At 41.2% G+C, this 13,459-nt stretch overlaps 1 pseudogene; it reads right to left on the reverse strand.

Annotated features, from left to right (window-relative positions):
- Positions 1-220: 220 nt before the first annotated feature.
- Positions 221-651, reverse strand: LOC101661330 (annotated as a pseudogene).
- Between the last annotated feature and the right edge of the window lie 12,808 nt (positions 652-13,459).

Genomic DNA, 13,459 nt, shown 5'->3' on the forward strand with positions numbered 1-13,459 from the left:
TTTCACTTTTTTCAGTTAGGTATTTACAAATGTTTGCCAATATGAAAATACAGTACACAGGCAGACTGAGAATTTAAGACTATACTCAATCTTTACTTCACCAAGACCCTGCAGCTCCAGGTCCTTGGACTGCCCACAGCCCTCCAGCAACTTCCCAAGGTTCTCAATGGTCTTAGCGGCTCAACAGTCTCCAGGTAGCATGACACTGTGAGGCCCAGGGTCATATGTACTTCGTAGAGTAGTTTTACAGAGACACGACTAGCCCCCAGGCTTTGTGTGCCCTTTGGTAGACAGTGTCTATGATGTCTGTCATCTCCTGCTTGTCCTCCATTGTCCAGTTACGCTTGTTGTTGATGCTGGTGCGGGTCAATCATGAGCTACTTGTTCCTGAAGAAAAACATGACTGTACAAGGATCATATAACTCATACATTTTGTTGAAGTCAGGTATTCCTTAATATCCACAAGATAAATACCTGTAAATGTTGAAGCTTTTCAGCTATGCTGCAGAGAACTTCATCCATTTTCATGCATGTGGGATCCCAGTCATATCCAAACTGGATGACCACCACACGGTCCTTCTAGGAGAGGATGGCCGGGTCCACCTGCCAGCCATTGTGGAGATGCAGGAGCAAGTATGACCACTTGGCCATGGGATGCCGATCTCTCCGCTGCTCTACTGCAAGGAGCAGGTCTCCACGGTTCTTGACACCCTATACTCTTTCTTTTAAGCTAAATTATCATGTCTTTTCCCCCTCATTTCTATAAAATATTGCATCTCCTCTATCCTTGGAAAATCTATCAGGACAGGGTTTTTTAACCCAAAGTCAGTAGCTAAAAGTGAGGGGGGGTCCATGAACTTTACTCTTTTTATTTTCATTAACTGCAACTTGATGGCAGGTGAATCTGAGAAAGCAGTGTACTGGTTATGGCTAGATGGAGTAGTCTATGAGGGGTCTTCCAAAATTCATGTAGAAAATCAATGATCTTTTCATTCCACTTGTCTGTGAACCCTTTGAAGCCTCTTCATATATGTTTATGAGGTCGAGTTGGTTGGTTGTGTTGTTTAGATCTTCTGTATCTTTGTTGAGTTTATTTCTAGTTCTGTCTTTCGTTGTGTGGAGTTGTCTTTTTCTCTCTAATTCTGTTAGGGTTTATGTCTTTTGGAGCTCTTTTTGGCTGGATAGTTCTTATGATTTTGTCCTCTTGTATCGACCCTTTAATTATTACATAATTACATCTCTTGTGCTGGCTTTTGTCATACAGTCTATTTGATCAGATTAATGTTGACCCTCTTGCTTTTTTAAAGTTGTCATTTGCTTGATATATTTTCCAGCCTTTAATATTTAGCTCATTTTTATCGTTCTGCCAAAGGTGTGTCTCTCATAGGCAGCATATTAATGGGTCACATTTTTTTTATTAATTCTGCCCTTCTCTGTCTTTTGACTATGAGTTAGTTAATTGTGCCAGCCTGGCCGATAATCACATGTGGGGCTAATTGAAAGGCAGAGGGATAAATGGGTGGTGAGCCTCACCTTTCTAGTTCTGGAGTCTCTTGTTTTGTGATGGTTGCACCGGGTGCAGCTTGCAAGATTGACTTCCTACAAGACATCTCCCAGGAGAAGCTACATGGACCTATCCCGATGCAGCCCTGGGTGCTGGAGCATCCATGTGGAGACCCCTGCCAGTGCTGAGATGCTTGTTCGTTCACTGACTCAGCTTTCCTCCTGCAGTCGGCATCATTGCCTCTTTTGTGAGTTGGAGGACTTTGTGGACTGGTGTTGGGTTAATGGGTTAATGTTGGACTTGTGGGCTTGGGCAGCATTGGGTTGGGATGTTTTCGTGATGCACATTTTCTTTACATAAAACTCTCTCTTATACATGAGTTGCTGTGGATTTGTTCCTCCAAAGTACCCAGGCTAATACAGACTAGTACATCAATCCATTTATATTCAATGTAATTATATACAGGTATGAATTTACTACTGTCATTTTGTGGTGCTGGTAACATCTTTGTGTCACATAATTTTCTGTATTGAGTTATTTTTATTTATGGGACATTTCCTTTATTTACTTCATTGCTGTTGAATTTTTGTTTAATGAAGCTTTATGATTTTCTTCTGTTTTATTTTGGTAAGTTTTATTAATTTTCTTTGTTTTTATCCTGATATTTAGTTTTATAGTCCGAAGTTTAAAACAGTCCACAATACCTTGACAATGTCTTAATTTTCTCTTTATATAGAAGTTCCATAACTGTACCACTTACTCTCTCTCTCTCTCTTGAAATTGTTTTTGTTTATAGACTAGAAACTCCTATTGCCTATTTTCAGTCTTGTAGGTTTATTTTATTTTTCTTTATCTTGGTTGGTTTCCAGATAATGTTGTCAGGTGTTTCCATCTCAGGTTGCTGTCTGACATTTTAAGATAGTTTGTTGCCATATACTTCACATATCATACCATTTAATTGTTTGATCATATTAAGAAGATTTGTGCAATCATCAGCACAATCAATTTCAGAACATTTTCTTCTCACACTGATTGTTGTTAGCTCTTTGTTTCTCTCCATCCTCCTCTGCCATGCCCATACACATTTATCGTTCCAGTTGCTACTATCTCTATAGATCTACCTAGCCTGGGTTTCATATATAGAAAATTTTATAAAACATAAACAGGAAGCAAACAAAGAACCCCAGCAATAATTACTAGACAAAACAGAAAATCCTAAATAAAAAAGAAAGCAGAAAATATTAAAAATTAAAACAACTTTAAAATGGGTAGAAAAGGAGATCAAATGATAAGATATAACATTTTAACCTAACTACATCTGCATTAGTAGACTTTACAATGCTGTCTGATAGCAAGGTTATTCCCATCCCTTGACTATGGACAGAGGGAATTCACTGGAGGCTTAAGTCATGTGGGCACTCTGCAAATGGATTTTGGGTTCCCACTGTTGTTCATAGCTCTGTGCAAACTGGGTATTCAGAATTTAAGCTCTGATACCATTCCCTCCTTCAGATTTAGATACCATTACTTATAATCACTGGATCACACAGGCTAGTGTGCTTCGTCCATGTGGACTTAGTTGATGCCTCACACAGATGGCTGCTCATTTGAAGACAAGCCTTTAAGAATCCAGAAGCTGTTCTTTCTTACAGCAGGGCACTATCTGGTTTCTTCAGCAAATGGTGAAGATATGCTATAGTACCCATATCTTCAGGGATCTGTTCATCAGGGCCATTGTTGGTTGTCTGACATTTTTAGTTCTCTATCCAAAAGAGACTTTTGTTAGTATTTCTTATAAGGTTTGTCTGCTTAAATTTTTTTTTCTTTAATTTCTGTTTATCTGGAACTACTGTAATATCACTATTATATTTTTGGGACAATTTGACTGTATTAGTAGGCATTCTCCTCTTCCCTCCGGAATATATATATTCCCATTTCCATCTTGCCTGTATGGATTCTACCAAGAAATCAGAGCATAGTGTCAATGGTTCCTCTTTGTAAGTAAAATGTCATTTTATTCTTAGCTTCCAGATTTCTTTCTTTGTCTTTGGTCTTGAACGTTGGATTATGATATAGCTTGGTGGTTTTCTTTTGGGTCCTACCCAATCTAGGGTTTATTGAGCATTTTGGATGGATATCTTCTCATCTTTTATGATATTCTGGAAGTTTTCTGTCAGGTTTTCTTAATTTTTCTTTGCTGTTTTCTTCTGACTGTTGGACATATTGGTATCAATGGGCTTATCCTCTATTTTATAGTTTCTGACTTCCATTGATTCAATTCTATTCCATTGGTCCAATTCTACTACTAATGTGGCATCTATTTCTGAAACTTTAGTGCAATTCATCTGAGTTTCTAGTGCTGTTTTTGTATGGTTTCTAACTGTCTGTCTATTTTGACATTTGCTCTTGATTTCTTTTTCTGGATGTTTCTCGTTTCTGTCTGTCTATTTTGACATTGGCTCTTGATTTCTTTTTCTGGATGTTTCTCGTGCTTTGTCTGTGGCTCTCTAGCTCTTGAGTTGGGTTACTCCATGGAACCCTCTCGTTCAGATCCTTCAGGGGCTTTGATAATGTTTGTTGTTTCTGAGGGATTAATGTGTTATTATAATTTTATTGATTGTATTTTTATTTCGATAGATAGATTGACATACTTGAACAGTGAAATAGGTGGACAACTGTGGTCATGAATCTGACCACACTGGACTTTTCCTCAACTATCTCCAGGTGGAGGGGTTAGAGGCTGGGTGTGTTAGTGTGCATCTTATGAGGGGTGGTGGGTATTGGCTGCTGTTGGTTTGGGGTCTTGCAGTACAGGAGCAGGTCAAGGCACTTGCCAAGTGAGGGGGTAGTAGGTCTGGTTTTGGCTGACTACTGGGGGCATGATCACGAGCGCTTGCCAGTTAAGGTGTTGAGTGGCAGGCACAGACATGTGGGGAGGAAGGCAGTGTCGGGCTGGCATGTATGCAGTCCTGTGCTTGTCAAACCCTGGTGTGGGGGATGGGAAGTCGGGGAGGGGAGATAGTGCTGCAGGTGGGTGTAGGTGGGGTTTACACTTCCACTGCTTCTCACATGCAGTGGGGATGAGTTGGGTCATCAATGCCACAGATAGGACAAAGGGATAGCTCTGCATTAAAGTGGCCTGCGGCTGCTCAGTAGAGCATGTGGGAAAGGGGGACTAGCAGGAAAGGGAGGGATGGCATTTGGGACAACATAAGTGAAGAGTGGGGCTCATACCTTGGTCTCAGTAGGCAGGGCTGCAAAGAGGCTTGTGTTGCCATAAGCCGGCATGATTGGTGTAGGAGAAGCGTGCTGCTCTGATCACTGGGTGAAGAAGCCTGGGCCCTCCCTATTGGCTGTAGTCAGCAATTGGGACTCCACTTCACTCTGAGTATGTGTACACAGTTATCCCGTGTATCATGGAAATTCCAAGAGGATGCCTCTGTACTTTTCATCAGGAATGCTGCTGTCCTTGGGTCAAGCTGGTCATGTTATGCGGGGTGAGCGGAAGGGCCCCTCCTCTCCAGTATCTCTCCTCTGCTCTTCTTAGTCAGTTTCTTCTTCCAGTCAGTGTTCATTCCATTGCTTTATCCTTTCATGTGATGCTTAGGGGCTCAGGATAGTCCTCCGCATCTGCTTCACTTTGTTTCCCAGGTCTTCTTTGCCCAGAGACAGTGTGGTGTATCTGACTTAGCTATCATTCTAAAGTTTCCCCATTGGTGATTGTTAAGTTTATGACAGGCAAAAAATGTATTCCTATTGTTTTGGTGAGTCCCCAATCAAAATATAAACTGGTATGGGAACCTTTGACAGCTGTTATTAATTATACAATATTAAAGCCTTTTTAATATGTATTGAGAAAGTCTACCATTTATTTCATTTTCTCTGAATCAACAGTCTGTATAACCTGTACCAACTAAAACCCACACCTCTAAATTTATTTAATTTGTATGACCTCGGACTTTAGAAATTAATTCCCTAAAGAACTTAAATGTCACAGTTTAGCTAACTTTAATTCTTGGACATTTATAAAGCTCTTTGGGAATTACTGTTGACAAGCCAGGTATCTAAGGTTCAAGAAAAAGAAACCAAAATTAGTTCCAGATTGATGTGGCCGGGAATGGCTGCGTTCCCTGGAAGGAGGAGGCAGTTTCCCTTCTGCCCTTATCTCAGGGCTGGCCGCTCCTTCCTTCCCGAGGGACACCTTCAGGAAAGCAGGGACTCCTGGAGGTAGACAGGCACACAGTACTTGTAACTAGAGTTCTGATAAAAAATGAACATACTTTTTAACATAATAGGTTTAGATTTTTTTTATTTTTTAGCTGTGTTGAAAATCGGTACAGATACTATGCTAGTTGAGCGGTTTTATGTGCATAATGAAATGACACTGGTTATATTGTTCAAGTTGTATAGCCACCAAGGCAGAGATTTTCAAAGACTATGGGGATAGCTTGATCCCCATAATTTCAGATCCTCAAGAAGTTTTTGCAAGATTTTCCAGCAGGTTCATTATTGGCTTCAGGAAAGTTTTATTTGTGGAGTTGGTCAGTGTGATGCTTAATTTTATGTGCAACTCCGCTAGCCTATGGTACTCAGCTGTCTGGTCACGCATTTTTTATTCACTTGTGCAGTTGCCGATGTGTTGATTCTGATTCCTGGTGGTGTGTGTCCAAGTGGAACGGTACTCTGTAGGGTTTTTAATGGTGGATTTTTCAGAAATCAGTCACCAGGCTTTCCTTTGGGGTTCATTTCAACCTTGAGCCAAGCACATTAAATGCTTACACCACCCAGGGACCCTGGTCATAGACAGCTATTGTAAAGGTACTTGCGTGTGATTACCATTTAAACCAGTTGACCTTAAGTAAAGCAAATTACTCTCCATAATGAGGATGGCCTTCCGTGGAAGGTCTTAAAATGAGTGCATAAGCCAATGTTGTGAACAAAAAGATGGTGCCCAACTATCAGAAGATATAAGGTCTGGGTTCTTAAAGTCTTAAAGTTAAACAAGCAGCCATCTAGCAGGTAATTAACAAAGCACACATTGAAGAAGCACACCAGCCTGTGTGATCATGAGGTGTCAAGGGATCAGGTATCAAAAGATCCAAAACAAACAATTATATCAATGCAAACGAGGGGGGTTGGAATGGGGACCCAAAGACCATTTGTAGACAATACAATGTAGAAGGGTCATAAGGAAGGTACGATTCAGCTAGGGTGCAGTATAGCACCAACAAAACACACAACATCCCTCTAGTTCCTGAATGCTTCTCCCCCACCCCACTATCATGACCCAGTTCTACCTTACAAACCAGGCTAGAAGGGAGTATGTACATTGGTACAGATAAGAGCTCTAGGACAGATAAGCCTTCAGCAACAGTAGTGGGAGTAGCGATACCATGAAGGTAAGGGGAGAGTGAGAAAGGGGGAACTGATTACAAGTTTGGATATAAACCCCATTCCAAGGGCATGAATAATAGAAATGTGGGTGAAGGGAGACAATAGACAGTGCAAGATAAGAGATAACAATAATAATACTTAATTGATCAAGGATTCACAAGGGTGAGAGGGGGGCAGAGGGAAAGGAAAAAAGAGGACCTGATACTAAGAGCTTGTGTTAGACAGGGTTCTCTAGAGAGATAAAACCAAATTGCTGATAATTTAATATCTTTATTTATAAAGATAATTAGATATATAACAAGAAATGAACTGTTAAATCATATACAGATAAATATATAATACAAGAAATAAACAGTTAAATTATAAAGCACTACAAATGTCTCAGTGCAACTCACATCCGTGAGAGACTAGCAGTCCTTCAAATCTAGTCTGCTGCCAGATCTTCCTCTATTTGTAGAGAGAGCTAGGCTATGTCAGCACAGCAGCCAATCACAAGGCAGGTCACCAACCGCCAGTCCCCAGTTTCAGAGATGTCTTAAAGGGGCCTCAACTTACAGCGACACAGTCCACAGGCTAGGTGTCCCACAGGTAGTGTAGCCTTTAAAATGAGGCACAGAAAAAGCAAGGCAGTCGCACACCGGTCCGATGATCACAGAGCAAGAGACAAGAAAGGCGAGGCTCACCAAGCCATTTATCTCTCTGCCCTTCAGTTAATCCCACTTGTGTTCATCAGTCAGGCTGGCACAATAAACTATCTCAATCCACCCCTTGCCAACCTGGCACCTGTACACAATTCTTTAGCCATATATACATATATAATTTACAGATATTGATGAAATCACACTTATACTTATCATCAATCATCTATTATACATATAAATGAAAACACAGTCCAATTATATCTGATATATCATACCTGAATGAAGGAAGGATATGCAATAAACACATAAAAAGAAAATACATTGACAATTACAAACCTCGCTTTTGCAATTGATCACGTGGTCATAATTGATAGGTAGAACTAACTTCTACTACTACCCATTCTGTATTACCTTTGCCCTCAGCAGGGCTCAAGCAGAAAGTAAATGTTTTGGAAATGATGATGGTAACATATATACAAGTGTGCTTGATACAATTGAATTATGGATTGTTATAAGATCTGTAAGAGCCCCTCCAATAAAATGATTAACAATAATAATAAAAGAGTGGAAGGTCTTAAGAGACAAAATTGAAATTTCCTGAAGGACTCTTCCTCAAACTTTAAATAGACATCCTGGCATCATTTCTAGCTTAAGCCCAACTTAATGATTTTGGACACAGGATTTAGACTTGTCAGTGCCCACAATCTTTCTTTCTCTGTATATATAAAACATATACATATATATATAGGCTTCAGAAAGTTCCTGGAAAATGTACGTGTGTCTGTATGTGAGAGGACGTCAAATGGTTTATAGAAATATTGAAACTAGAAGAATGGAATTCTTCCACAAATTTTTTAAAGACCCTTCACATTTATAAATAATCTACTGGTTCTCTAGAAAACCTTAAAAAATGAAACATCACTGCCATCGAGTTGATTCTGACACAGCAACCCTATAAGACAGGATTGAACTGCCTCAGTGGGTTTCGAAGACTGTAACCCTTTATTGGAGTAGAAATCCTCGTCTTCCGCCCAGAAAACCTTAAGACAGCTAAATATGAAACTATTGCGTAAGACAGTCCTCTGAAATGGGCATTTGTCAACTGTGGCTCCAGAGAGCTAAACGTTTCTGCATAATAAAATAAAAGTTCGTCCCTGTCACTGGCAGAAGTACATCTCTGCTGATGTTGTGCTGATGATGCTTGGGGGGCATGTTTCTTTTGAAGTATGGCTATAGACTACCCTCGCCTGCATGGCCCTGTTTATTTTAGTGGGGATGTAGTACATGCTTCCTGTTAAAGAGCTTCCACAGGAGATTGGGAGTGGAGACCCGACAGACCTCAAAGAATTACAGTTCTGATTTTTACCTCTTGCTGGATGAAATGCTGTACAAAGAAAAGAGGCGGGGCCAAGGTTAGTACAAAATTGACTAGCCTATTAGCTCACATGTGGGAATACTCAAACTTAGACTTTGGAGAAGGCACAGGCCGTCCCTGGATTATGAATGAGTTCTACTCCTAGTGAGTCGTTAGGTGGAATTTGTATGTTAAATTGGAACATTTAGGTATGGTTCATATCTAAAGCCTGTTAGTCAAATGTTTGCCTTAGTATATAATGTACCTTTTATGCCTAAAAAACATTAAAGAAATACTTCCAGATACAGTACAGTAATAATGTTTTGATACGTGTGGCAAAGTAATGCCTGTTTGCTATTAGGAGCTATTATATGTTCCTCAAATTTTGAACATAATCAGCTTTATGGGAGTGGGTTTGTAGCTATGGGTTATGCAGAAGTCAGCTGTTCTTAACTCAGGGATTGCCGGTATTTACATTAGATCGTCTGCTTTGACATGATGTTCTCACTCACAGAGGCCATAGGGACAGACCTCACCCCAGAAGGGAGGGAGGGCTGGCTTCCCCTGAGGGAGTGGACAGGAAATGCGGGTAGAAGAGGCAAGCCCAGACTAGAGAGACTGGAGGGAGCACTTCTTCTCTTGGGGCTTTCAGAGGTTGAGGCCAGGACTCTTAGTTGGACGAACTCACTCAAAGTCATCCCCAAAGGGAGAGAATAAGCAGGCTGGGCCAGATGGCTCTAGCCTGGGAACTAGGCAGGAAGGCTCCCTCCAAAGCCCCAGGAGAAGAAGCCTGTCCTGTGGCTTGTGAATGCTGAGAAATCTCCAAATTTAGCCATTTTAAAGTTTCTCAGTTTTGTTATTCTTTTTCCCGTATCCCTAAATACCATGTTTCCCTGCCTCTTGCTGAAATATAAGGCATCCCCCGGAAAATAAGATCTCGCCGAACATAAGGCCTCCCTGATAATAAGGCTCCCAGAAGCTACCACAACTCTGGACTCTGGACTATAGCAGCAGGTGCCGCCGCACAGCTCACTGTTGGCCGCAGAGCAGCCAGAGCAGCAGGAAGTGCGAGTAAATGTCCCATAGATTGTTGTACATGGAAATAATGATAGCAACAAAAAATTCTTGATACTGTGGGATTCAGTTTGTCTGGTTATGCTGGTTTGTGATAACAACTACTACCGTACCATATACAGGTAATAAATGTTCTTTTTTTGTTGTTCAACAATAAATGTGTACCCTATTCTTCTTCATGGAAAAATAAGATATCCCCTGAAAATAAGACCTAGAGCATCTTTGGAAGCAAAAATTAATAAAAGACACTGTCCTGTTTGCGGGGAAACAGGGTAATATAATTAACATAATTTGGCTGAGTGTTGGAACCTAGTCTCTGTCATGCTGAGAGAAAGGAAGGGTCTGTGTCTATATTGACAGCACCCAAGGAAGGGAATAAAGCCCTTCTGGTTGCCCTGAGGTGGTGGTGGTCCCAATTCTGGGGTATAGTAAGTGCCCCCACCCCTCCACCCCCTGTGAGCAGGATAGTGGTGCAGCTGAGATTGGCTGTCTGGACCCAGAGGAGGGAAGCCTCCAATTCCTAGTGCAGCGGGTACGGGAACACTACACAAAAGCTCCCAAAAGGCAACAAAATGTATTTTCTCACAGTTCAGGTGGCTATAAATCTGAGCTCAGAGTGTTGCTCAAGGGAAAGTTACTCTATCCTTGTTTCTAAGACGGATTTGTTTGTTCTTTTGGCAGCTCGTGGTACTTTAGTCTTTGCCACCACCAGAATTCACATGCATCAATTCTTCTCCAGTCTTACTAACTTATATGCCAGCTTTAACCTGCTGATGACGTGGTTGAAAGACCATGGTTTCCTTGGGTCACATTCAGCTCAGTTCTCAACACGACAGCTTTGCTCTTTATGGAGGACTTCTTTGTCTGGTTCACCTTCTCGTAGCCAGCAGTCGTTGGGTCTGTGGTGATCGTGACACGACACCGGCCTTCCTTCAGGTGTGCTCACTTCTCTCTAAGTCTCAGATGCAGAAATGACTCATGTGCTTTAGGGTACGCCACGCACTGATAGAACCCATTACCATAACAAAGAACACTTTTCCCCTACCAAGATCATACCGGAAAACATAGGGGTTAGGATTTCAACATCTATTTAGGAAGGTGTGGGTGGCGGGGAGGGGCGATTCACTCTGTAACAGGTGTTTGGTCAGTATGTATTTGTGGAACATGTGAGCAAATGCGGGATATAAGGAACTCCTTCGGGAAGAGAAGTCTCATAAAAAATGCAGCTTCCTGTCATCAAATAAGATGAAAGTTGGAGCCCCAGTAATTGCACATTATAAGTTAAACTTGACTGCATTTTTAATCATAGTCTAGTGAGGTCTGGAACATAATATAAAACCTTGTCTCCATAGTGGGTTACATGTTGGGTTGCAAACCATAAGGTCAGCAGTTCAAAGCCATGAACTGCTCCCTGGGAGAAAGATGAGGCTTTCTACTGATGTAAAGAGCTTACAGTCTCAGAAACCCACAGAGACAGTTCTAGTCTGTCTTATTGGGTCGCTATGAGTCCGCATTGATTCGGTGCCAGTGAGTTAGTGAGTTTGGTATCTTAACAACCTACTTACCATAAGGCTTATGGAGTATAGGTTAAAGCCTGACTAAAATGAACTCTTCAACAAGGTTGTGGAAATCATGCTGTTTACTTTGTAGCCAGCCCCTATCTGTTCATTAGTTAGTCATCATTTACTGACTACAACCATGTGCTGATGTGAACTCCTCATCACTCAAGGAAGCATTATGATCACAGACTCAATTCTCCTAACGAAGTGAAAAATGACGAGTCCTCTCATGCCACGTTAGTGGGCATCTGGTGTCACTTTCTTAGGGCCCTTTCCCCTTCTTCTGAGGACATGGAGGGCACATGCTGTCAGATTAAAAAGTCCATTTGAGTTTCGCTTCAAACTAAAATAAGCGTTGGTCTTCTCTTGTAAAGATTTAGGAAGTCTCAGAAACCTCATGTAATTGCTTTGAGTCAGAAAGGACTCAATCGATGTCAACTAAGTCCACAAGGAAGAAGCACACCATCATCAGTCACTGAAGGATTGTGGGATCCGTATCAGAGCCTACATTGTGAGAATCCGGTTTGCAGAAGGCTATGGATGACAGTGGGAGCCCAAGACATACTTGAGGGAACTACATAGGAAAGAAGCCTCCAGGGATCTCTCTATATCCGTTATCTGAGGGTGGGAGGGCAGTGGCTACACAGACTGCGCTGGAGAGATGAGTACAGAAGGTCAAAGGGATGAACCTGACTTCTTCGTATGGTTAAAACGTTGTCAGTACATCCTCACTCTGATGCATGCTGGACCTGATCTGGTTTACAACATTTTCTATACTTTTGTTTTGTGTTTGTTCGTATTAAGGTTTATCATTAAGGGTTTACATGTTTTCTATTTCTTTGGTATATGGACCCGGGATTGATAAATCTATAGGAACAGCAAGTAGAGTAGAATAAGGGGTTGGCTTTTTTGGTGGTGGTGGGGAAGGCAGGGTATAGGGATGGTAGGAGAGGGTAAAAGGAGATGATGGCAAGGAATTCAGGAAGGAAAAGAATATTTGGAAACTGGTGTGGTAGCAATTGTACAATACTGCTTGACCTGACTGAAGTATGATATATGTATTAATTCCCAATTAATAATTTTTTTTTAAAGAAAGAAAGCCCTCAATGGTAGTGGGATGTATGCACACACAGCTATTTTTGTCCGATCCTGTAATTTGTGGGTATGAATTCTTCTCATATTTCAAACTAGGATGGTAAATTAATTAATATGTATAACAATAGTGGCAAAAATACTTGCACACCATATATAAGAAACTAGAACTGATGGGATCAATGCAAGAAGTTTCTGAATCACTGTCCCAAAAAAACTCAGGAAGAGGCCTAAAACCCAAGACACCAAGGAATCAATAATTGGAGGGGGGGGGCGTTGGGCTGTATAAGCATCTACAATGCCCTAGGCGCTGTTCTAGCTGCTGGATTTAGAGCAAAAAGCAAGGTAAATAATACCTGTGCTCTCTTGGATGCAGAAGCTAGGCAAATAGCCTTGAAAGAACACTGTGGTCTCTGTGTTCCTGTGTGGTTGTGTCAGAGGAGTCTTGGCAGTATTCGTATAAGACTAACCATGCCCCAGGCAGTGGTCATCTTCCTAGATACCTTGCACCCAAATTATGAAAGCTAATATTTATTGAACTTTTACCTAGTTCCAGGCTCGAGTCCATGTGTATATCTCACAAACATTCTATTCCTCTTTTCATAAAGGAGAAAATGGAGAAATCATAATCAAAAGCTTTTCCCACTGTCATAGAGACTTTCTATGGGAACCAGGATAGAAGTCCAGACAATGTGATTCCAGAGCCCGGGCCCTAATACACTGCACATAAGCTCCAAAGCAAACTCGCTGTCATGGAGCCAATTCCAACTCATTGTGACCCTATAAGACAATGTAGAACTGCACTTGTAGAGGTTCTGAGACTGTAAATCTTTTTTTTTTT

Source organism: Echinops telfairi, unplaced genomic scaffold, assembly GCF_000313985.2.
Source record: "Echinops telfairi isolate 266 unplaced genomic scaffold, ASM31398v2 ScPeMD7_1713;HRSCAF=2227, whole genome shotgun sequence".
Classification (NCBI taxonomy): Eukaryota; Metazoa; Chordata; class Mammalia; order Afrosoricida; family Tenrecidae; genus Echinops; species Echinops telfairi.